The sequence below is a fragment of the Geotrypetes seraphini genome, chromosome 9, assembly GCF_902459505.1.
Source record: "Geotrypetes seraphini chromosome 9, aGeoSer1.1, whole genome shotgun sequence".
NCBI lineage: Eukaryota > Metazoa > Chordata > Amphibia > Gymnophiona > Dermophiidae > Geotrypetes > Geotrypetes seraphini.
The window spans coordinates 101944223-101967530 of NC_047092.1; the positions used below are offsets into that span (position 1 = coordinate 101944223).

The 23308-nt window shown below is 41.6% G+C and overlaps 1 protein-coding gene across 5 annotated transcripts in view; it reads left to right on the forward strand.

Annotated features, from left to right (window-relative positions):
- RYK (receptor like tyrosine kinase) overlaps nt 1-23308 on the forward strand; it is a 1376634-nt gene that overhangs the window by 850303 nt on the left and 503023 nt on the right. The gene's annotated exons all lie outside the window — the stretch shown is intronic.

A 23308-nucleotide genomic window follows, 5' to 3' on the forward strand; every position in this document is an offset into this window, starting at 1 on the left:
TGTCAAGTTGGTGGTGGAAATGATTCAACTCTTATTTTGGGTATTGATGCCGAGAAGGCATCCTTAAGGAAGCTCATTGGCTCCCGGTTACATACCGTATAACTTATAAAATTTTACTGCTTTCTTTTAAAATCAAACTTTCACATCTCCCTTTATTTCTGGACAAATTACTAATACCCCAAAGTTCTCCCCGTACCTTACGATCTGCTGACCAAAAACTCCTTTTCATTCCCTCCATAAAAGAATCTTACTATACTAGGAAAACAAATTTTGCTATAACAGCCCCTACACTATGGAATTCTCTCCCTCAATCTCTTCGAGACGAAATTCATTTACCTAAATTTAAAACTAATCTTAAAACTTTCCTATTCAAGGATGCCTTCAATAAATCCTAATCTTTTATATCCACATCCTTTTCAAAAAAATATCTTTTTATTTCTGCGCATATCATTTATACCATGCACCCTTATCCTTCATGTTCTATCCCTTCCCTCTATCTCATTTCCTCAAATATTATGTAACTTTTTCCCTCCTTCCCAACTTTCCTCACAGTCACGTTTGTCAGTATATGTCTTATGTGTTTTTTATTAATTTTTCCAATACACTATTAACTAGTTCTAACTTTTCTCCTTATTAATTTCTTGTTTTTTTTTAAATTGTTAACCGGTCAGATATTTGTTTTATGATCGGGATATCAAAAATCAATAAACTTGAAACTTGATTTGATAGGGTTTATTGGCCCTATCTATTTCAACTGGAATATTGGCTTTGACTATTATATTTGGCTTCTCTCACTTCAATTAATATTAATGGAGGATAAACTAAATGTTTTAATTTGGGGAGAGGGACTCGTCAAGGGTATGCTTTGCCACCTGTTCTTTTTGCACTAGTTATAGAGCCCCTTGCACAACTGGTGCAACAAACCTCAAATATCTCAGGTATAAGCTGTGGTGAGTTAGAAACTAAAATACTACTATTTGCAGATGACATTCTTTTTACAATACGAGATCCCCCTATCTCGTTTAAGGCTGTAGTAGAAGTTCTCACAGCTTTTGGATGGATGTCAGGATTTTGGATAAATATGTCTGCCAGAAATTCTAGATCTTACCTTGTCAGATTTAGGTTGAGGATGAATTTCTAGTAATTATTCCTTCAAATGGGCACAACAGTCATTACTATATTTGGGGATCAATTTAACAAAGCATGTAGAATTGTTATATGCTGCTAATTATCCCCCTCTCTTGAAATTGATTTGGCAAGATATCAAAAGGTGGAAACACTTAAACATTTCCTGGCTGGGAAGAGTACAAACAATAACGATGGTGGTTCTTCCGAGGTTGTTATCTATTCTCAGCCTTACCAATCCCTTTACCTAAAAAATTCTTTGCAAAGTTAGAGCGGAAGGTATTTGCTTACATTTGGCAACATAAAACTTAAGAGTTTCCTGAGTTATGATGTACTAACCCAGGAAATAGGCAGGAATGGCAGTACCACAATTTCAATATTACTATCAAGCAGCCCAACTACGATATTTAGTTAACTGGAAATGGATTAGTGGAAAAACTTGGGTATGTATAGAACAAGAGATATTGTGAAGGCCTCCACTGTGGACGATACCTTGGCTTCAACTCTCGCAACTCTCTGTAATAACTCAGAAGTCTAACCCGATAATACGACATACTCTTGACTTATGGATTCAGATACGTAGGCGATACTACAGGGATAAAAATTATTTTATGGGGGCTGCTAATTTTACTCCAGGAGAAGTTGATGTGGCCTTCCATCTTTGGGGGAAAAAGGTCTTAAAACATTAGCCCAATTGTTGGAAGATAGAGAAATTATCCCTTTTAAAGTATGACCTTGCACTAAGTGATCTATTCTATTATAGACAAATTGAAAGTTTTATTAGAAAAGTAGTTCTAAAAGAATTAGTTGTTGTACAACAATCGGATTTAGGGAAGATTATGATAAAAGAGAGTGGGCGAGAAAGTATCACTAGATTATATAATGTACAATTGGGGCATCTTCGTTTTATCTCCCCCCTGCTAGAATATATATCTGTCTGTCTTTCTTTCTGTCTCTCTCTCCCACTGTCTTTCTTTCTTTCTGTGTCTCTCCCTGCCCCTGTCTCTTTCTTCTTTTCTTTCTGTCTCCCTCCCTCCCACTATCTGCCTTTCTTTCTATCTGTCTCTCTCCCTGCCCCTTATGCAGCAGCATTTCTCTCCCCCCTCCACTTCCCTGTGCAGTAGCCACATCAGCATTCCCTCCCCCTCCATTTCCCTGTGCAGTTGTGTCAGATCCGTGAGGAGGAGTGAAGTGGCTTGGAATTGAGTGTGCTGAATCCTAGGAAAGGTGGCAATTGGGTGAGTAAGTGTGCCAGATTGGGGGTGGAATGGGAGCAGGGCAGTTGGGGAGATACAGTAAAAAAAAAAGGATGCTTATGGGTGAGGGTAGAGTTTTGAAAGTGGTCACTGAGGGAGAAGTTGGGAAACAAATGAATTGGGTGGGAGGAGGAAGATAGTTTTGGTGTCTGTCAGAGCAGTGGAAAGAAAGAGCAATTGAGTGAATATCACAGCAGTCGAGGATGGGAAACAGTTTTGAAGTGTGTGTGTCACATGGAGCCAGGGCAGTAGAGAATCTGGGTCAGACTGAGAGTGTCTGATCAGGAGTAGTGTTTGGAAAATAAGTGTGGATGGAGGGATTGGGAGAGTGTGAATCAGATGGAGAGAGGAACGGAATTGGGTTAGTGGGAGAGGCAGTAAGGAATGATTAGTGAGTTTGCTAAGACATTGGCGAGTAATAAATGTGTAGTGAGAGGAGGGGAGGAGTCTGGGTCAGAAGCATACTGGATGAGTGTGAAGGGAGGTATTTGGGTAGTGAATGAGCCCTGTCAATTTGAGGAGAAGGTGAGGTTGGTGTTTATGCTGCATCAGCCAAGTCCAGCAGGTAAAATCTATTGAACTGAATGAGTCGCACTCTGTTTTCCCTCGGAAGTTGTTCTGCGGGGGAGAAGGGGGAGGGAAGCACAAGGGGAATGTTACATGTCTTTCGCTGGCCTCACGCTCCAAGAGCCCCCCTCTCTTCACACGCATTCGGAGACCATTCTCTCCTCTTCCGCTTCTCCAACCCCCTGCCAGTCCAGCGCATCTCTCCCCGTCTCTCAGGCCTTCCCCCCTGACCCTCCTACCGCCGACAAACCTGGGGGCTCCAGCCTCGTAGGCAGCAGTTTAAACACAGTGCTTCGCGGCCTTCTACTGTCGATTTCCTCTGCCGCGTCTGTCTCCGATGATGACATCAGAGACGCGGCAGAGGAAATTGGCAGAGAAGGGCGCGAAGCAGCGTGTTTATACTGCTGCCTACGCCGCGGTCCAGGAGTGCAGGAGCCTCGTTTTGAGTGTGTTGCAGTCCAGGCCTCGAGGATCATGGCAGGGAGGAAGGCATTGTTTGGCAGCCGCTGGAAGGAGGGGGGAGGGAGGGGGGAGGGGAGTTTCCTCCTGAACTCCATGCCCTACTTATGTCGACATCCGCCTCGGGGGGGGGGGAGAGAGAGCGAGCTTCGGGTGGCCAGTAACCGCTGCGGCTGACATCCGACTCAGGCCGCCGCGGGGGGGGGGGGGGGGAGGAGGAAGAAGACCGTAAGCCGCACATGCGCACTTCCTAGCTACAACTCACGGAAAACGGACGCACGCATAGGAAGTGCGCATGCGCGGCTTACTGTTTTATTATATTAGATATATATATATATAGTATATTATATGAAAATATTATTATACAAGGGATATCTTTAATATATTCAAATTCATAAGATGATAATTTCATAGTTTATATTTTATATCTATGTCCTTTGGTCAATTGGGATATATCTAGTTACCGTAATTATAAGTTTGAGTATAACGAAAGGCCTTATTTTAAAAGAACAAACGGTGAAAATTTTATAAGGATTGGTAGGTTTGATTTTTATTCATTACATACATTTGATATTTACTTTAAGGATAAGGGAAGGTGTTATATCATTCATAATTTATGCCAATATTATATATATATCCTAATTATTTATGTATTTAATGATTTAGTGATTTAATATGGGGAGTTTTCTCTATATATTAGTCATCTGTATTTCACTATAAGGTTGTGTATGATGAGGATAGATAAAAAAGGTTAACACCATAATAAGTGAGGTTTATTAATAGTATTCTGTTAAGCTCATTTAGCTATTTCTATACAAGGATTATTAACTCGTTTAATCTGATGAAATTCGCAGACGACACAAAACTTACCAGTAGGGTTAGAACTGTGGAAGAATGCAAAGAACTACAAAGGGACCTGAATAAACTGAGTGACTGGGCAAGTAAATGGCAGATGAGCTTCAATGTAGAGAAATGCAAAGTCTTGCACATAGGAAAAGGAAACCCGATGTATAACTACACGATGGGGGTATGGTACTGGGGGAAGGCAAACTAGAAAAGGACTTGGGGGTTCTGGTGGATAAAACAATGAAGCTGGCGGCACAATGTGCAGCGGCCTCAAAGAAGGTGAACAGAATGTTGGGCATTATCAAAAAAGGTATCACTACCAGAACGAAGGAGGTTATTCTGCCACTGTATTGGACGATGGTGCGCCCGCATCTGGAGTACTGCGTTCAGTACTGGTCGCCGTACCTTAAGAAGGATATGGCGATATTCGAGAGGGTTCAGAGAAGAGCAACAAAAATGATAAAAGGCATGGAAAACCTTTCATATGCTGAGAGGCTGGGGCTCTTTTCCATGGAAAAGCAGAGACTTAGAGGGGACATGATAGAAACTTATAAGATCATGAAGGGTATAGAGAAAGTAGAGAGGGACAGATTCTTCAGATTAGCGGGGGCAACAAAAACAAGAGGGCATTCACAAAAACTGAAAGGAGACAGATTCAGAACAAATGCTAGGAAGTTCTTCTTTACTCAGAGGGTGGTGGACACTTGGAATGCGCTCCCAGAGGAGGTGGTAGGGCAGAGTACGATTATGGGTTTCAAAATGGGTTTGGATGATTTCTTGAAGGAAAAGGGGATTGAAGGGTATATTTAGAGGGTTATTTTACAGGATATTTAATGGTTAGGGAATAACATGTTAAGTAAAATATCACTTACAGGCATGGACCAGGGGGGACCGCCGCGGGAGCGGACTGCTGGGCAGGATGGACCCATGGTCTGACCCGGCAGAGGCAATGCTTATGTTCTTATGTATAATAAGAACATAAGAACATAAGCAGTGCCTCCGCCGGGTCAGACCATAGGTCCATCCTGCCCAGCAGTCCGCTCCCGCGGCGGCCCAAACAGGTCACGACCTGTCAGAATCACCAAAAGGGGCCCCTTTGCCACCTTGGTTTCCCATTGAAGTCCTATCTTCCCATCGAAGTCCTAACCCTCCGGTCTTGCACATGCACGACCTGGTTGGGTTTCTATACTTATTACCTGGATAGCTTTCTATACTTTTATTACATCCCAGCACCTCTCTCAGTATCCCACGATCCCTTTTTCCTTCAGGAATCCGTCCAATCCCTGTACCATGCTCTGCCTGAACTCTTCCTCCGGTAGCGCATTCCAAGTGTCCACGACCCTTTGGGTGAAAAAAAACTTCCTTGCATTTGTGTTGAACCTATCTCCCTTCAGTTTCTCCGAATGCCCCCTCGTACCTGTTGTCCCCTTCAGTCTGAAGAATCTGTCCCTATCCACCCTCTCTATGCCCCTCATGATCTTGAAGGTCTCTATCATATCTCCCCTGAGCCTCCTTTTTTCAAGAGAGAAGAGCCCCAGCCTATCCAACCTCTCGGCGTATGGGCAGTGTTCCAGTCCTCTTACCAGTTTCGTTGCTCTCCTTTGGACTAGGTACGGCGACCAATATTGAACGCAGTGTTCCAGTTGCGGACGCACCATCGCTCGATACAATGGCATGATGACTTCCCGCAACCTGGTTGTTATGCCCCTCTTTATGATGCCCAGCATCCTGTTGGCTTTTTTCGAGGCTGCTGCGCACTTTGCAGATGGCTTCAGTGATGCATCCACCAGCACACCCAAGTCTCTTTCAAGTCTGCTGTCTCCCAACAATGCCCCCCCCCCAATTTGTAGTTGAACAACGGGTTATTTTTCCCTATATGCATGACCTTGCATTTTTCCACGTTAAAGCGCATTTGCCATTTGTTTGCCCAGTCTTCCAGCTTGTCCAGGTCCCTTTGCAGGTCCTCACACTCCTCCCTGGACCTAACTCTGCCGCACAGTTTGGTATCGTCTGCAAATTTTATAACCTCGCACTTTGCCTCCTTTTCCAGGTCATTGATAAATATGTTGAAGAGTAACGGCCCCAGCACCGATCCCTGTGGCACACTGCTCATGACTCCCCGCCAGTCAGAATATTGGCTTTTCACTCCGACCCTCTGCAGTCTACCCGACAACCAGTGCTTGATCCATCTGTGCACATCCCCTCCCACCCCGTGGTTCCACAGCTTCCTAAGCAGCCTTTCATGTGGCACCTTGTCGAAAGCCTTTTGAAAATCGAGGTAAATGATGTCTATGGGTTCCCCATTGTCCACCCGACTGCTTATTCCCTCAAAGAAGTACAGAAGGTTCGTTAGGCACGACCTTCCCTTACAGAATCCGTGCTGGCTTGTTCTCAGTAGGCCATTTCTCTCGATGTGCTCGCAAATGCCGTCCTTGATCATAGCTTCCACCATCTTCCCTATAATTGAAGTCAGGCTCACCGGCCTGTAGTTCCCGGGGTCACCCCTCGATCTCTTCTTGAAGATAGGTGTGACATTCGCCAATTTCCAGTCCTCTGATACCTCTCCAGTTTTCAAGGATAGGTTGCAAACATGCTGGATTGTGCCCGCTATCTCTTGTCTTAGTTCCTTCAGAACCCTTGGGTGGATCCCGTCTGGGCCCGGTGATTTGCCGCATTTTAACCTGTTTGAGGACATCCTCCTTACTTACCTCTATGTGCTCCAATTTTTCGGCCTGTTACCCACTCATGAGCTCCTCTGAGTCCAGTATATTAGATGTGTCTTCTCTCGTGGAAACCGACGAGAAGAACGTGTTCAACCTCTCAGCTACCTCTTTATCCTCCTTAATCACTCCCTTCCTATCCCCATTGTCCAACGGCCCCACCTCCTCTCTCGCTGGTCGCTTCCCCTTTACGTAACTGAAGAATGCCTTGAAGTTTTTCGCCTCCCTGACCAGCCCCTCTTCATATTCCCCTTTTTCTTTTCTAACCTCTCGGTGGCATTCCTTTTGGCATTTCCTGTACGCCTGGTGATTTTCTTCCGTTGGGTCCTTTTTCCATCTCCGGAAGGATACTTTTTTGTCATTTATTGCCCTCTTTACTTCAGTTGACATCCAAACCGGGTCCTTTGACCGCTTGTTCTTGCAGCCTTTCCTGAAACTGGGGACGTACATTCTTTGTGCTTCCTGCAGAGTGTCCCTGAATAGGGTCCAGGCGCTTCCTACAGTCTCCATCCTAAAGATGTTTCTGAGCTTCCTCCCCACCATTTCCCTCATAGCAACATAGTTCCCTTTCCTGAAGTTGAGCGCAGTTGTTGCGGTCCTCCTTACTATGGGTGTCCCCCTTTCTAATGTGAATCTGATCGCGTTGTGGTCACTGTTGCCTAGTGGTCCTCCCACTTCTACCCCTCTTGCAGGCCCCCCTAATCCGTTTAGGATGAGGTCCAGAGTAGCACCCCCTCGCGTCGGTTCCCTGACTAGTTGCTCCATGAAGCAGTCCCTCACAGCTTCTACAAATCCTGTTTCCCTAGTGCAGTTGGAGTGACCCGTACTCCAGTCTATCCCCGGGTAGTTGAAGTCCCCCATCACTGTTACACTTCCAGTCCTGCATTCCTGTCTCAGTTCAGCTTCCAAGTCGTGTCTGACTCCTTCTGGCGTACCAGGTGGGCGATAGTACAGCCCTAGTTTTATGCCTGCACCCTTGTTTCCCGGCAATTTGACCCATAGCGATTCCAGCCCCTCTGCCTTCGTTGCCATATCCATCCCGACCGAGTAGATAGAGTCCTTTATATATAGTGCTATGCCTCCCTCCTTCTTGTGGGTCCTGTCCCTCCTGTAGAGCTTGTACCCCGGCAGCGCCACATCCCATTGATTCTCCTCTGTCCACCAGGTTTCTGTAATTCCAATGATATCCAGGTCCTCCCCCTTGGCCACGACTTCTAGTTCACCCATCTTGGCCATGAGGCTTCTTGCGTTTGCGTATAAGCACTGCAGGTCCCGTCGTTTTTCCTCCACCTCTGCATTTACCTGGGCCGCCTCCCTTGAATTTCGGGCAGTTCTCCTGTTCCCTGTGCTTCTGCTTTGCCCTCAGCCTTTACCCTCGTAGCTTTCGGCTTCCCCACATTCCCGCCACCCCACCTCCCCGCTTTTCTTCTGAGTTTTCTAGCCCTACCGGCCCCCTCCTGGGCTATCATCCCTTGAGCCTCTGTTTGATCCCCCTCGCCTTGTGGCACCCCTATATTGCCCTCAGCATTCGCCCTCGTGCCACCCAGTCCCCCTGTGTCTCCATGCCCCTTAGTCTCCTCCCAGCAAGCTCCCTTTACCTGATGTTTCCCTCGCTGTCTGATCATAAGATCCACCGATCCCTCTACTTCCTCCTTGCAGTCAGCCCGTTCAGCATCTGTTCTGGATTCTGTTGTCCGAAGCGTCAACATCAGATCAGCTGTCGGCTTTCCCCCTCTCCTCAGTTTAAAGCCCTCTCGATCTCCTTCCTCACATTGGCTGCCAGTAGTCTAGTTCCCGCTGTACTCAGGTGCAGGCCGTCCCGCCGGTAGAGCTTGCTCTTTCCCCAGAAGGACGTCCAGTTCTTCACAAAGTGGAAGCCCTCCTCCTGGCACCATCTCCTCAACCATGCATTCACAGCCTGGAGGTCTGCCTGCCTCTTTGCATCTGCTCTCGGTACAGGCAGGATCTCTGAGAATGCTATCCTCCGGGTACTCTGCTTCAGCTTTCGTCCCAGGACCCTGAACTGGTCAGTCAGTGTGGCCATGCTGAAGTTCCTCCGGCTCACATCATTCGTTCCGACGTGGATTATCACCGCAGTCTCCTCTGTCTCTGCTCCGTCCAGGATCCTCTCGATCCTATCAGTGATGTCTCGTGTCTTGGCCCCTGGGAGACAAGTCACTAGCCGGTCCTCCCTTCCTCCAGCTACGTGACTATCTACCTCTCTCATGTAGCTGGAGGAAGGGAGGACCGGCAGTAAAAGGTTATATATGGATTAAGACTTTTGAGATAATGATGTTAGGGTTGTTAGGTAGTTTGGTTAAATATATATATGCCCTGAAAGGGGTTATTTTAGATTATAGAGTTAAAAATTCTGCTTTATAATATATAAGTTCAGTCCGGGGGGGAGGAGGGAATCATAGGTCTGCCTATACACATCCAAGTTGGCCATGAGTTATTTCATTTGGGGAGCAGGAGGGATAAGGAAGGGGGGCTAAGATATCTAGATGTGCATTAAATAATTATTCTTCAAATATGGTGGGAATTGGAATTGATTTGATAGTTTTTTCTTTAACACAAAATGGCTATAAAACTATTTTCTTTAAATGTTAATGGTTTAAATCTTTGTATAAAAAGGAAGAAAAATACTAACTTTCTTGAAGCAGCAACAAGCTGATATATATTTTTTTGCAAGAGACATTTGTCCGCAGGAGAATCAAAAAAATTAGAAGGAGGTTGGAAAAAGCATTGTTTTTTTGCTGGTATGGTAATTTTGTTAATAAAAAGTTTTCTGCCAATTTTTAGAATATTAATGCTGACCCATTGGGGAGGTGGGTATATGTCACCATGACTTTAGGTGAGGAATTGTTGATGTTATATGCCCCAAATTTGAATTAGTTAGATTTAAAAAAAAAAAAATCAGATTATTCTTGCTCAGGCTTTTTCAGTTCCAATCTTTTTATTGAAAATCAACATTTACATTAGAAAAAGGAACATTCAGTAAACAACAACAGTTCACAAAAGGTTGTGATGCAATGTAGTGCTCATAAAGTATAAAATAAATAAATAAAATTGAAAGCACTTATAACGTGAGCAAGTAACTGTCAATGGGGGTCCACAAAGATTGAACGGACAATTTCTGATGATAATGTAATTTTTCTGCTGCATGCTGTTCAAATCGCTTGTATAAGCATAGGGAATTCCACCAGAAGGTAAAGTTCAATCTAGATGCCGATTTCCAATTCTGAAGAACCTGTTGGATGTCTATTGAGATCATGATATCAATCAATTTGTTTTCACATGTACAAAGTTTAAAGCATGGATGTAAAGAGCGTAATATGATAATGTCAAAAGAAAGATCAGCAGTACAAGCAGTTATCTCACAAATACTGGACCAAATTTGGACCCAAAATGGTTGAATCTTAGGACAGGAGAAAAGCATATGTTTAAGCCAGGGGTGTCCAATGTCGGTCCTCGAGGGCCGCAATCCAGTCAGGTTTTCAGGATTTCCCCAATGAATATGCATGAGATCTATTTGCATGCACTGCTTTCAATGAATATTCATTGGGGAAATCCAGAAAACCCGACTGGATTGCGGCCCTCGAGGACCGACATTGGACACCCCTGGTTTAAGCGTTCCTTGAGATGTAATACAATGCCAGCAAATATCTTCAGAAGAAAGATTTGCTTTTTTCATTTTATAGGGAGTCCAAACTGCTCTCCACATTACAAACAGTAAAGATTGAGATATACTAGCTGATAATAAGGGTCTGTTAGTTTTGGACCATAATTGACACCAATCTTTGTCTGACAGATGCCAATTGAGATCATTAGACCATCTAGAAACTATATCCGAAGAGGGGGTATAACATGATTCTCTTAATTTCTTATAATAAAACGACATAGCCTTACCCATAGCAATGGTCTGAGTACTCCAAGAGGATAGACATGCAAAGTCAGAGAAGTGGAAAGGAGAGAAGTGAGAATTAACCATTGTTTTCTTTTAGACGCTAGCGTCGGGAAATGAGCACTGAACTTAGAAAAGGATAATAACTCGGATCCATCAAATAGAGATCGAACCTGCCAAACACCAGCAGCTCTCCATGTCTTCCAATTGAAACATCGTTTGTTATGTTTCAAGGAGGCATTATTCCAAAGTGTCATATCTTTGTGAGAAAAAATTGAATTAACCACTATTTTATTTAACGCACGTATCGCAGTAAGTGGCGCTGTAAAAAGAGGGAATTGTCTAAGTTGTTTGGGTAATGACATGGTAGGAAGGGCCTGTAAAGGTACAGGATTGCATATAGAGGATTCTAGAGTGAACCAAGAAGGAACGTTAGTTGAGTCTTCTAAAGCATTATAGGACAGCCAATAGGAGCCATATTTCGCTAAAAAAGCCAAATGGTAATTTCGAAAATCGGGAAAACTAACCCCCCCCCCATGAAATTTAGAAGCCTTTAATTTATTGAGTGCTATTTTAGGTCTTTTAGGATTTTTAAGAAAAAGCATAATATCATCAGCATATGCTGCTATCTTAAAATCTCTAAGCGATGTAGGAATTCCCTGTATGTCTTCAGATTGTCTAATGGAGGATAAAAAGGGTTCTAATGATAAATTAAATAAAAGAGGCGAAAGAGGACAGCCCTGTCTTGTTCCCCTTTGTAAGATAATCGGATTTGAGAGAGAATTATTTATTAATATTCTGGAGCACGGAGACCGATATAATGCTTGTATCCAAGTTACAAATTCCTCACCAAAATTATACCATCGCAGAACCTGAAGCAGAAACCTCTACTCGACCCTATCAAAAGCTTTTTCCGCGTCGATTGCAAGACCCACCACAGGCTCTGCTATGGTCTTGGCTATACCCGAAATATTATGGAAGATTCGTAGATTGTCTCAGGCTTTTTCAAACTTGATTTTAGCAGGAGATTTCAATACTATAGTGGATCCTTACATAGACAAACAACCAGGTAGATATATGAAGTCTTTGGGAGTAGATGATTTAATGAGCACTTGTGGATTAAAGCACTGTTCTTCAACTGCCAGTCCGCGGACCAGTGCTAGTCCGCAGGAAATTTTTGCCGGTGCACGCAGGGCCGGCAAGATTGATTCACTTCAATTTCCTGCCGGTCCGCGCAGGGCCAGCAAGATCAACAGCTGAAATCTGCGCTGGGCCAAAGAGATCTTGGGGAGCCTCCGACAGTGGCTTTCTCCCCTCTCTGCAGCTCTCCTTTACTTCCCAGCGCAGCGATTCACGAAGGCAGCCTTGGGGCTTTTGCTGAGTTGCGGCTGCCTCTGATGATGCAACTTCCTCTTTCCTCAGAGGCGGTGCAACCCAATAAAGGACCCGAGGCTGCCTTCCTGAATCGCTGCGTTGGGAAGTAAGGAGAGCTGCTGGCAGGGAAGAAAGACACTATTGGAGTCTGGGAAGCTGCTGGGCAAGGGGAAAAAAAAGGGACAGCTGCTACTGGAGAGGGAGAAGGAGAGATGCTGCTGGGAGAGGAGGAGGGAAAGGAGTCTGGGAAGCTGCTGGGCAAGGGGAAAAAAGGGACAGCTGCTACTGGACCTGGAGGGAAGCTTATGGGCAAGGGAAAAAAAGGGACAGCTGCTACTGGAGAGGGAGAAGGAGAGAGGCTGCTGGGAGGGGAGGAAGGGAAGAGAGTTACTGCTGGACAGGAGGAGGAGGGAAGGGATAATGAAAAAAGGAAGGAAACAGCTGGCAGGGAGATTAGAGGAGGGGAAGGGGAGACACAGGCATGAGAAAGTAGAGAGATTGATGATAGGAAGGGGTCAGCAGAAAAATAAGCAGAGAAGTACAATGATGGTAGATCTGGTGTAGGAGAGATAAAAATGAAGAGAGCAGTGAAGCTGGAATGAATCATGTAAAAAGGAGAGAGGGTCATAGAAAGAAGACAGATACCATATGGAAGGGGGAGAGGACAGACAGTGGATGGAAGGGGCAGATGCTGGAAGGAAGAGAGTGAAAAGATGAAAGCAGAAACCAGAGACGACAAAAGGTAGAAAAAAATAATTTTATTTCTATTTTGTGATTAGAATATATCAAATTTGAAATATATATCCTGCTAGAGCTGGTGTTAGACATAACTGGGGACTGCAAAGCCCAGGCAGTGCTTCTTTAGCTTCCAGCTGGCTTAGGGCGCTCTCTGACCAGGGGGCAGTTGCCCTAGTTGCACTCCCCTAAAACTATTCCTGTCATGTGTGACTGCAGTATTCTGTTAGCATGATATTTCTGTGTAGCATTCTGTAATAATTTGGCTTGTTCAGTTTTCTTGATAGTAGAGGGGATATATGTGAAGGGGAGGGGAGACAGGGGTTTTGTTGATCCTTGCTCTGAATTATTTGTATTTATAAAATGACAATTGTACAGAATATTGTTTCTTTTTATACTATAGTAAAATACATTCAATATAAAATCATAACTATTTGAGGCTTGTGTGGATGGGATCAGATGATTTGTGTGGACTGAGCTTGCGGAGATGGGGCGCAAACGGGGTTTTTTAAATTTTAGTCCTAGTAGTTTGCTGGTCCACAAAATAATTTTTTTATTTCTGCCAGTCCACGGGTGTAAAAAGGTTGAAAAACACTGGATTAAAGGATATTTGGAGGATTCTTAATCCTACGGCTAGGGAATTTACTTTTTGTTCATAAGTGCATAATTCTTTTTTTCCATATAGAATATTTTTTAATATCAAATCATATAATTAATCAGATTCTGGAAGCTAAGATAGATCTTATTGTAATAACGGAACATGCAGGTATTTGGATGAGTTTTCAAATTGATAAAGAATATTCTCAGGCTCCTGTGTGGAGATTCAATAATTCACTGCTTGCTGATACTAATTTTGTGGAGGAAATGGAAACAAAAATTTTGGAATTCTTCCAACTTAATTCATCTGAGGAGTTATCTTTCAAAATCATTTGGGATGCTTTTAAAGTGACTATATGAGGTCAAATTATAGCCTATTCATCTCATATTGCGGAAATCATTAATGACTGATTTTTCTAAATTGGAAAGGATGATTTTGGTTCTTGAAAGGAAATTGATGTCTCAATGCCCTAATGGTAGCCAAATTCAAATATAATGCCATTAGTAGTCAATTAGCAAGAAACGATCTCTTCTTTCAGTGGACAGTGTATTATGAAAACTCAAATAAGGCAGGTAGAGTGCTCGCTAATTATCTTGAGGCTAAAAAATGCAGGGAAAAGATTACGGCTATTAGAGATAAAGGGGGAATGCTTATACTAATTAGTCAGAGATCTTATCCCACTTTCTCATGTATTATAAAAGACTCTACTCCTCTAGTGTAGATTCTGGGAATAAAGACAGGACAAAACAGGAAAATTTTTACAATCTGTTCTTGGACCGAAACTTCCAAATCACATTAAAGAGTCTCTTGAGGTACCCATATTTCTGCCTGAGCTCCAAACTGCATTGAAATCTTTCAAAGTGGGATCAGCACCAGGTAGGGATGGATTTACAGTACATTTTCTTAAAACCTTCCAAAATACATTACTACCTCATCTTTTTCAAGTGTATAGAAAACAAATGGGAAAAGGACCTATTATGGGAACCATGTCAGAAGCATTCACAATCGAGCTCCCTAAACCAAATAAAAATCCTTTATTGGTAATTAATTACAAGCTGATCTTATTAATAAATGTTGATAATAAATTGCTAGCGAAACTGTTAGCATTGAGACTAGCAAAGGCTCTCCCTTATATGGTTGGTATGCATCAAACTGGTTTTGTTGCTGGGAGATACTCTAGTAATAATACCAGGTTGGCATTACATATGCTAGATCTTGCAAAATCTATAGATGTTACAGCCTTCTTGGTATCGCTTGATGCAAGTAAGGCCTTTGATCAAGTCAAATGGTCCTTTATGTATAGGGCAATGGAATGGTTTGGGATTGGGCTTGGATTTGTTCATAGGATTCAAACTTTTTACAGTCATCCTGCGGCAAGACTTTACATTAATAATATAATCACGGAACGGTTTCCTATAGAAAGGGGAGTTTGTCTGGGTTGTCCTCTATCTCCTCTGCTTTTTGATATAGTTTTGGAATCTTTATTGTTAGCAATTCAACAAGCAGGGGAGAAACAGGGTATTCCTTATAGTGGACGAACATTTAAAGTCTCAGCTTATGCAGATGATATTTTACTCCATCTAATTAATCCAGATTCCACAATTCCAGCTTTGTTGGATTTGATTGACAATTTTGGTAAATTTTCTAGATATAAAATTAAGTGTAGTAAATCTGAGGTCCTTCCTTTAAATGTTCATTGTATAAAAGATTTATTTGACTCATTTCCGTTCATATGGAGGGAAGATGGAATAAAATATTTGGGTATAATAATTACAAAATATTTGGAAGAAACTATCATGATTAATGAGAAATGGTTATTATTTAAGGTCAAAGAAATGTGTGAAAGATGGAACCCATTATATCTATCTTGGTGGGGGAGAGTTCAAACAGTCAAAATGATGATCGCGCCGGTAATTTGTTATCAAATGAGCATGATCCCAATTTATTTTAAGATATCCTTTTACAAAAGAATAAATAGAATTCTTGCAGGGTTCATTTGGTCGGGAAAGACCCCTAGAATATCCTTGGCATCCTTGCAAAAACTTCAGAGCGTGAGGAGGGATTAATTTTCTGAATTTTTATAGGTACCATCAGGCATATATCTTGCGTCAAGGTATGTATTGGATTCTTCCGGAACTTCTGGACAGTTTGCCTGATTGGCTTGTTCTTGAGAAACATCTGATGGCTCCACTTCACCTTAAATACTTACTGAGTATTCGACTTCCAAGAATATATAAAAACTTTGAAATTCTTAGACGCTTTATTACTTAAGCCTACTGTAAAAACAAAATCTCAATCTATGCTTAAATTCAAAAATAATGGTGGGGAACTCCAAAATTCTATGGAAACAATGGGTACAGGCGGGAATTCATTCGTTAAATGACATAATTGTTCAGGATAAGTTAGCCTTATTGCTCAACTTACAGCAATAATATAATCTTTCAAAGACTCAATCTTTTAAATTGTTGCAATTGAGGCAATCTATACAAAAGGGGTTTCCAGAATGGCGTACTCTGGCAAGCCAAGGCACCTTCCCTTTCCTGTGTTTTCAAGTAGATTTTAAGGGACATCAAGCTTCTAAATGGTATAAAATAATATCTGAATATATACACAAAAAAACCTAAAACAAGTCTCTATGATATTTGGAACACTGAAATACAGCATAAGATCGCCATAGCACGATGACCTAGAATATGGATTCGTCGACTGAATTGCACAGGGTCTGCGGCTATGAGACAGACTTTGTCTTTTCTATTATATAGAATTTTCTGGACCCCAGTGAGATTGCCAAAATTAGACAATACTCAGTCCAACAAATGTTGGCATTGTAAGTTAGAGCTGGGTACTTGAGATCATATGCTGTTTCATTGCCCATTGATTCAAGTCTTCTGGAAAAATATATGGAGTAAAATTACTTTAATTCTTGGAGTCAATTTACCTTTATCATATGGGACTGTTTTATTCAGTACATTATTCCTGCCTGAAAATCCGCTTGATGTACATAATGTTAGGGGTGGGGTTACAACTGATTATGAGTAAATGGAAGAATTGGGACCGTTTAAATTTCCCTTTTTGGTGGGAGACACTTTGCCTATATTATAGATATGAAAGAATATTAGCAGAACAAAAAAGGTGATACCTGAAGTTTAAACAAATTTGGAGTCCAATGGACTCGTTCATTAAAAGTCATTAATTTCAGATAGTCTTTGTGTTAAAGAAGTATCAATTCCTAGCAAGTCTAGTATACACATCCAGGGGTGGGTAGATGGGTTAAGGTTAAAGAGAGGGTAATCTTTTGAACCGAGTTCAGTATAAATTATAAATGCGGGTCATTTGAAATGTCATACTTATTGCTTATGCATAAGTATAATTAATAATCAAAAGTTTAGATAAGGGGGAGGGATTTATATTGGTATTTACGTATAATACATAAGTGCTTTTCAAGAATGTTAATTGATTAAAAATCTGTTACACTTGTAAAATGTTTTTATAAAATCAATAAAAGATCAAGATGGCGTCGAACGGATGCCTGAACCAGCACTCGCACTGACTCTCCCTCACATCTCGATATGGGGAAGAGGAAGGGAGCCTCTCGCCCTAACCCTCCGGCGACTGGAGCCTTTCAGCGGATGGTTCAAACGTCGATCAAAAGCACGTTGGCCCGTTTGGATGAAGAAACCCATTCCACTTCAGGGGAGAACCCAGATTCTTCGGGAACTCTCGGTGCGGGAAGCCGGGCCTCATTAAGCCCGGAGCATAGGCTAATTCCTCCCCAACCCAGAAGCGAACAGGTGCAGGGGTCAGAGGTAGTCCTTCCTCCGAGACTGGGAAGCTTGGACACCTCTGGGAGAGGGGTACCTGCACGGGACTCTTTGGAGGAAAGAGCAGGAGAACAGGGTCATCTAAGTCCCTGCACCAGAGAAGAAGAAGAGGTGAGAGACGCTCCGGGAGGGAGAACTGTTTTGTTTGGGGAGTTGAGGAAGCCTGAAAAAATTGATATGGAGGTGCTTTGGCAGGCCATATCAATCATGGATTCCAACCTGAAACTTTATTTGTCTGCCTTGAAAGTGGATTATGGAACTGTCCTTTCTAAGGTTGAGCAACAAGGGTCTATAGTAACTAATTTAAAAGAAAAATTGGAGAAGCATGAAGAGGATTTGGGACAAATGAGGAGAGTGGAATTGGAAAGGATTAAAGAGAGCTCCTATATTTCACGTAAAATGGAGAATTTTGAGAACTAACTACTGAGAAACAACTTGAGAATGTTGAATTTTCCAAAATGTCCTATTATATCACCTGTGGAAATGGTAAGGAAATATTTTCAGGAGACCTTGGCCATTCCAATGGAGAATTTACCTCCAATTGTGAGAGCATATTACCTAAATATCAAACGACCCCAGGAGGAGTCCATTCCTATTGGAAAGCAACCGGTTTAAAATGTGGATATGGATTTAACAAATTATTTGGAAAACTCCCTTGAGGTTGTGACTGATAGAACTACCTTGATGCTCACAGTAGCCCTGGAAAGTGACAGGGAATTTATTTTGCGTTTGTATTTCTGTCATATTAATGACAAGTTCTTGGGCTCTAATGTACAAATTTTTCCTGATTTAGCTCAAAAAACCCAGAGACATAGGAAAGAATTATTGGCCTTAAAACCAAGAGTTCTTGCTCTAGGGGCTACATTTCTTGTTAAATTTCCATCAAAATGTTATGTGTTATTTCAAAATAAGAATTTTTTATTCTTTGAGCCCAAACAGTTAAAGGAATTCATTACCTCTGAAGAAGGTGTGGTAACCCATGAATAATTAGATATGGCCTTCCATCTGGTAGTGAAATGGGTTATCTTATGTCGTTACTCCAATAATTTAATAGTTGAATTAAAATTTATTTATTTTCTTGATCTCCAATATTGTGGGCTAAATAAGAGTTAACATTACTTGTTTATAATAATTTTTTGTGTCAATTTTTATTTCTTCATCTCTGATCTGTATCAAATTATCATTGTATACTTGTATTATTATAAAATTCAATAAACAAATTAAATAATAAAATCAATAAAAAATTAAAATCAGAATTCAGACAGTCTCTGTTTCCACCACCTCTTCCAGGAGGCTGTTCCACGCATCTATCACCCTTTCCATAAAAAAATATTTCCTCAGATTACTCCAGAGCCTATCACAACTTAACTTCATCCTATGCCCTCTCGTTGCAGTTTCCTTTCAAATGAAAGAGACTCGACTCATGCACATTTATATTACATAGGTATTTAAACAACTATCATAACTCCCCTCTACTGCCTTTCCTCCACAGTATACAGATTGAGATCTTTAAGTCTGTCCCCATACGCTTTATCATGAAGACCACACACCATTTTAGTAGCCTTCCTCTGGACCGACTCCATTCTTTTTATATCTTTTTGAAGGTGCAGCCTCCAGAATAATACACAATATTTTAAACGAGGTCTCACCAAAGTCTTATACAGGGGCATCAGTACCTCCTTTTTCCTTATGGTCATACTTCTACCTTGCACCCTAGCATCCTTCTAGCTGTCGCCGTCGCCTTTTCAACCTGTTTGGCCACCTTAAGATCATCACATACAATTATTATCGCTACTAACTATTCCAAAAAGAAGGGGAAAGGAACTGGTGGAGCCTCCCGACAACCTGGGATCCCTTTGAGTGGCACTATTGATGAAATTCTGCTGCGCCTTACTGGAGGTTTGGAGCTGTCTGGGAAACACCTACTGCCGACGCTGGTGATGAGTGACGCCACTGCAGACGACTTGGGGCTTGATGCTACTCTGAGCCCAGACCACAGAATCCCTCCCTCATGGCCACAGCAAGCAAGCTCTCCACAGGATTTGAGCATGTCCAAAGAGGCAGTGCTCTCACTGCAAGAGGCTGGTCTATCTGAGAGCTTGTCTTTGGAGTCAGTGGGGGAACCTGTTTCCCTGGAGCTATCTGTGGCCGGAAGATCAACTGAGGAGCCGGTACAAGGAGTTTTGGACACAAAACCAGTAACTGGTAAGATTGGAACGGCACTGCAATATTTTTCCTTATTGGTAAAACCCCCTGAAGTTACTTTGGAGAACATCTGGGACTTAGTTGTGAACCTGGGGAAAACTCTTTCCCCACAGGTTGAAGAGATAGAAGGAAAATTAAAAGCACAAAAAGAAGAAATATTACAGATGAAACAAGAAATTAACCAAAGTAAAAGTGAAACTCATAAAATGACTATAGAATTGAAAACAATAAAAAAATTTTCAAGAGATACAAGTTAAAGATAGCAACAATATACGGAGAAAATTAGAAACTCTTGAAAATTATGATTGCTTTAACAACTTGTGGATATTAAATTTTCCTAAAAGTCCTATGACAACTCATCAAGATAGCTTGAAGAGATATTTCTTGAAAGTTCTGAATGTTCCAGAACAATCATTACCCCCCCTTTGTTAGGGTATATTACCTTCCAGATAAGAAAAGCCAGGAACAACTAGATCAAGAGCAAAACTATCAGGACAAGCCTCTTAATGTTTCTGAATTGTTGGAAACTTCTGAGGAAAAAATTGTGAAACCAGCAACATTATTAGTAACAGTCACTTTAGCTCCTGATAATGAGGTTATTCTTTAAAAATAAATTTAAAAAATTTTTGGGACAAAAAATATCGATGTTTCCTGATGTCTCTAAAGATACTCAGATAAGGCGAGAATTTTTGTTGATGAGACCCGCAGTAACATCTATTGGTGGAGATTTTTCCTACGCTACCCCTGCAAGTGCATAATTAGATATAAATCCCTTAAATATGTTTTTTATGATCCATCCCAGTTGACTGGATTTTTGTCTCTTAAACGCCTTGATAAAGAATAAGTGATAACTCTAAATGAAGATAAACCTCCCACCATTATAGGCTGTTTTTTTCCTTGACTTAAGTATTTCTTTATTGGATCCCTATAATTGAGGACTTGAGAATGATAGAATTACTGTTGTTATTCCTTTAATTTTGATTTAGGCTTCTTTTAATTCATATTATTTGTATGTTTAATTTCGGTCAATCTTTCTGTTCAAGATGAGTATGCTTGGAAATTGTAATTGAAAATTAAATAAAAAAATTATTTAAAAAAATCATAACTGAGGCTTGTGCGAATGGGATCAGATGGTTTGCGGGGACCGAGTCCGTGGAGACGGGGCGGAAACAGAGTTTTTTTTTATTTCAGTCTTAATAGTTTGCCGGTACACAAAATAATTATTTTATTTCCGCCGGTCCATAGGTATAAAGAGGTTGAAGAACACTGCCTTAGAGTTTTTAATAATAGGAGTCACATGGCTATGACCAAGTTCCATCGGGAATTTGCCAGTACACATACATGAAGAAACCCAATTAAAAAGTTCAGCCTTGAAGGAGATAGGAGCTGATTTCATAATAGTTGGTGAGCAATTATCCAATAGGCAATTAGGTTTTACATATTTTGAGTAAAGCTTGAGGAATTGGTTCCAATCTGGATTTTTCCCCATACCTGCTGCTTTAATATTTGTCTTTTAGATAGACAATTCCTCTTCCTCCTTTTTTGCCATCTCTGTGCTACTGAATAGGTTATATCCAGGTATGGTAATAGCCTATTAAGTGACTTCACTTCTAGTACTAATTTCTAATGTTTACATACAATGAAATATCATGGACTGTGTTGCATTGTCCTGTGTAGGGATATGAGCTTCTATCAATTTCCATATTTCTGAGGCTAAAGAAAAAGGGAAGAGAATTCTCTTAATAGATCAGGGAACATGAAATAACAGGAATGAGAGAGAATATAATGTTTGACCTTCACCTAATGAAGATGCTAGAACCTTTCTGTATTCTCTGCTAGCACTGATAGATACATTTTTACTGCTGCTTATCAAGAATTTTTTTGTAAACTGTGCATATAAAAACACCATAATTTAGCTTATCAACTAAAAATAAGTCCTCTTTCCAGTGCAATAGGTGAGACATTCTAGACCAGGGGTAGGAAATTTCGGTCCTCAAGAGCCATAGGCAGGTCAGGTTTTCAGAATATTCACAATAAATATGCATGAGATAAGATTTGCATCTCAAGGAGGTAGTACATGCAAATCCATCTAGTTCAAGTATATTAATTTTAATATACCGACCATCGCCGAGCACCTGGCTGGTTTACAATTTTAAAAATGAAAGGTTAAAATAAATTATTATAAGGGGAGGGGAAATGTGAACATTAAATGGACAAATTACAAATCCGAACATGAGCTTGAGGGTGAAGGGGGAAGGTAAAGTTAATAATTATTTCATTAAAAAACAAATTAAAAAGAGAGGGGGAGAATATAACACCAGGTAAGGGGATCGCTTCTTAAAAGCGGTTCACATATATTCATTGTGAATATCCTGAAAACCTGAGCTGCCTGTGGCTTTCGAGAACCAGAATTGCCTATCCCTGTTCTAGACAGATGGGTTATTTCCCAATAGCTACATGCAGCTGCAGATGGAATCCACTCTAGATTTTTTACTCTGCCTCTGCTGTACTTCACTGGGTTCTCTATCTCCACCTAAGTTTTTTTCCTTCTACACGCATGCCTGCAGGAGTGTTCTGCTCTCTCCATTTTATTGTTTTTAATTTGAAATAATTTTGTCCCATTTTTGGGTAATTTGGTGCTTGGAGTGATAGCTCTGCCTGCTTGAGAATTCATAGACTTCAGTCTGTAGCTAACAGGCCAATCCCACTGGGTACCTGTTATCTAGCATGTATAGTTTTCTCTGGAGCTCAGAGCCATCCCTGACGTGGTCTCACCTACTATTAAACAGGGGTCGAGCGCAGGCAGTTGGCCACCCTTAGGAGGATCGGTGGATTCTCGCAGGGTACTTGCTGTATCTTTGCATCTCCGCACATCCTTTGGGCCGCAGGGGTGGGAGGTATGGTCGGGCATAGGAGTCTGACTGGCAGTCTGACGATCAGATTTATGGAGGCATTCCTAGCATTGTGGCAGTGAATTTTCTCATCCAATTACTGTGAAAGAGCTGAAAGCTGGCTACAGCACAGATCCTGTCAGTACACAGTGAGTACACAGGCTGACAGCCTGTGAGAGGAATTGGGGGAGGTTGGAAAAGTGGGGTTTTGAATGTATTCTGATGTTACCCTGTGTTCCACCTCCTGAAAAATCCTAAAATTGCCATTTTTTAGAATTTGGGAAGTGTGAAAAATATCACAATTTTGATGGTGGTCATCTTGGATTTTTAGATATTTATTTTTTATTTTTCTAAAGCTCCCTACTTCTTCATAACTGCTAATTTCACCTTGAAATTTGCTGGGATTAAGTCTTTGGGCTCTCCTCGTGTATCCCAGTGGGGCGACCTTCGTTGTTTTTGGGGCTTGCATGGCTGGTACTTCTTTCACAAGGCTGTGGACCCTAAGCAGCCTCAGAAACACAAATTAATATCACCTTAGGTGAGCCACTTCCAAGGCCATGATTTCCAAATGGATCCATAGAGCCATTTTGTCAACCTACATTCTTTCTGAGAAACAGTCTCCTGTTTCAGTTAAGGCACATTCTTCCACGTGTGTGGCTTCTTCGAAGGCGGCAGCTTGAGCTGTCTCCCGTGAGGAGATTTGCAGAGTAGCAACGTGGTCTTTTCTTCATACATTTGCCAGGTTTTACAGCACTGAATGTGGCGGCAAGACAGGATTCTGTCTTTGGGTCCTTGGTTTTCAGAGTT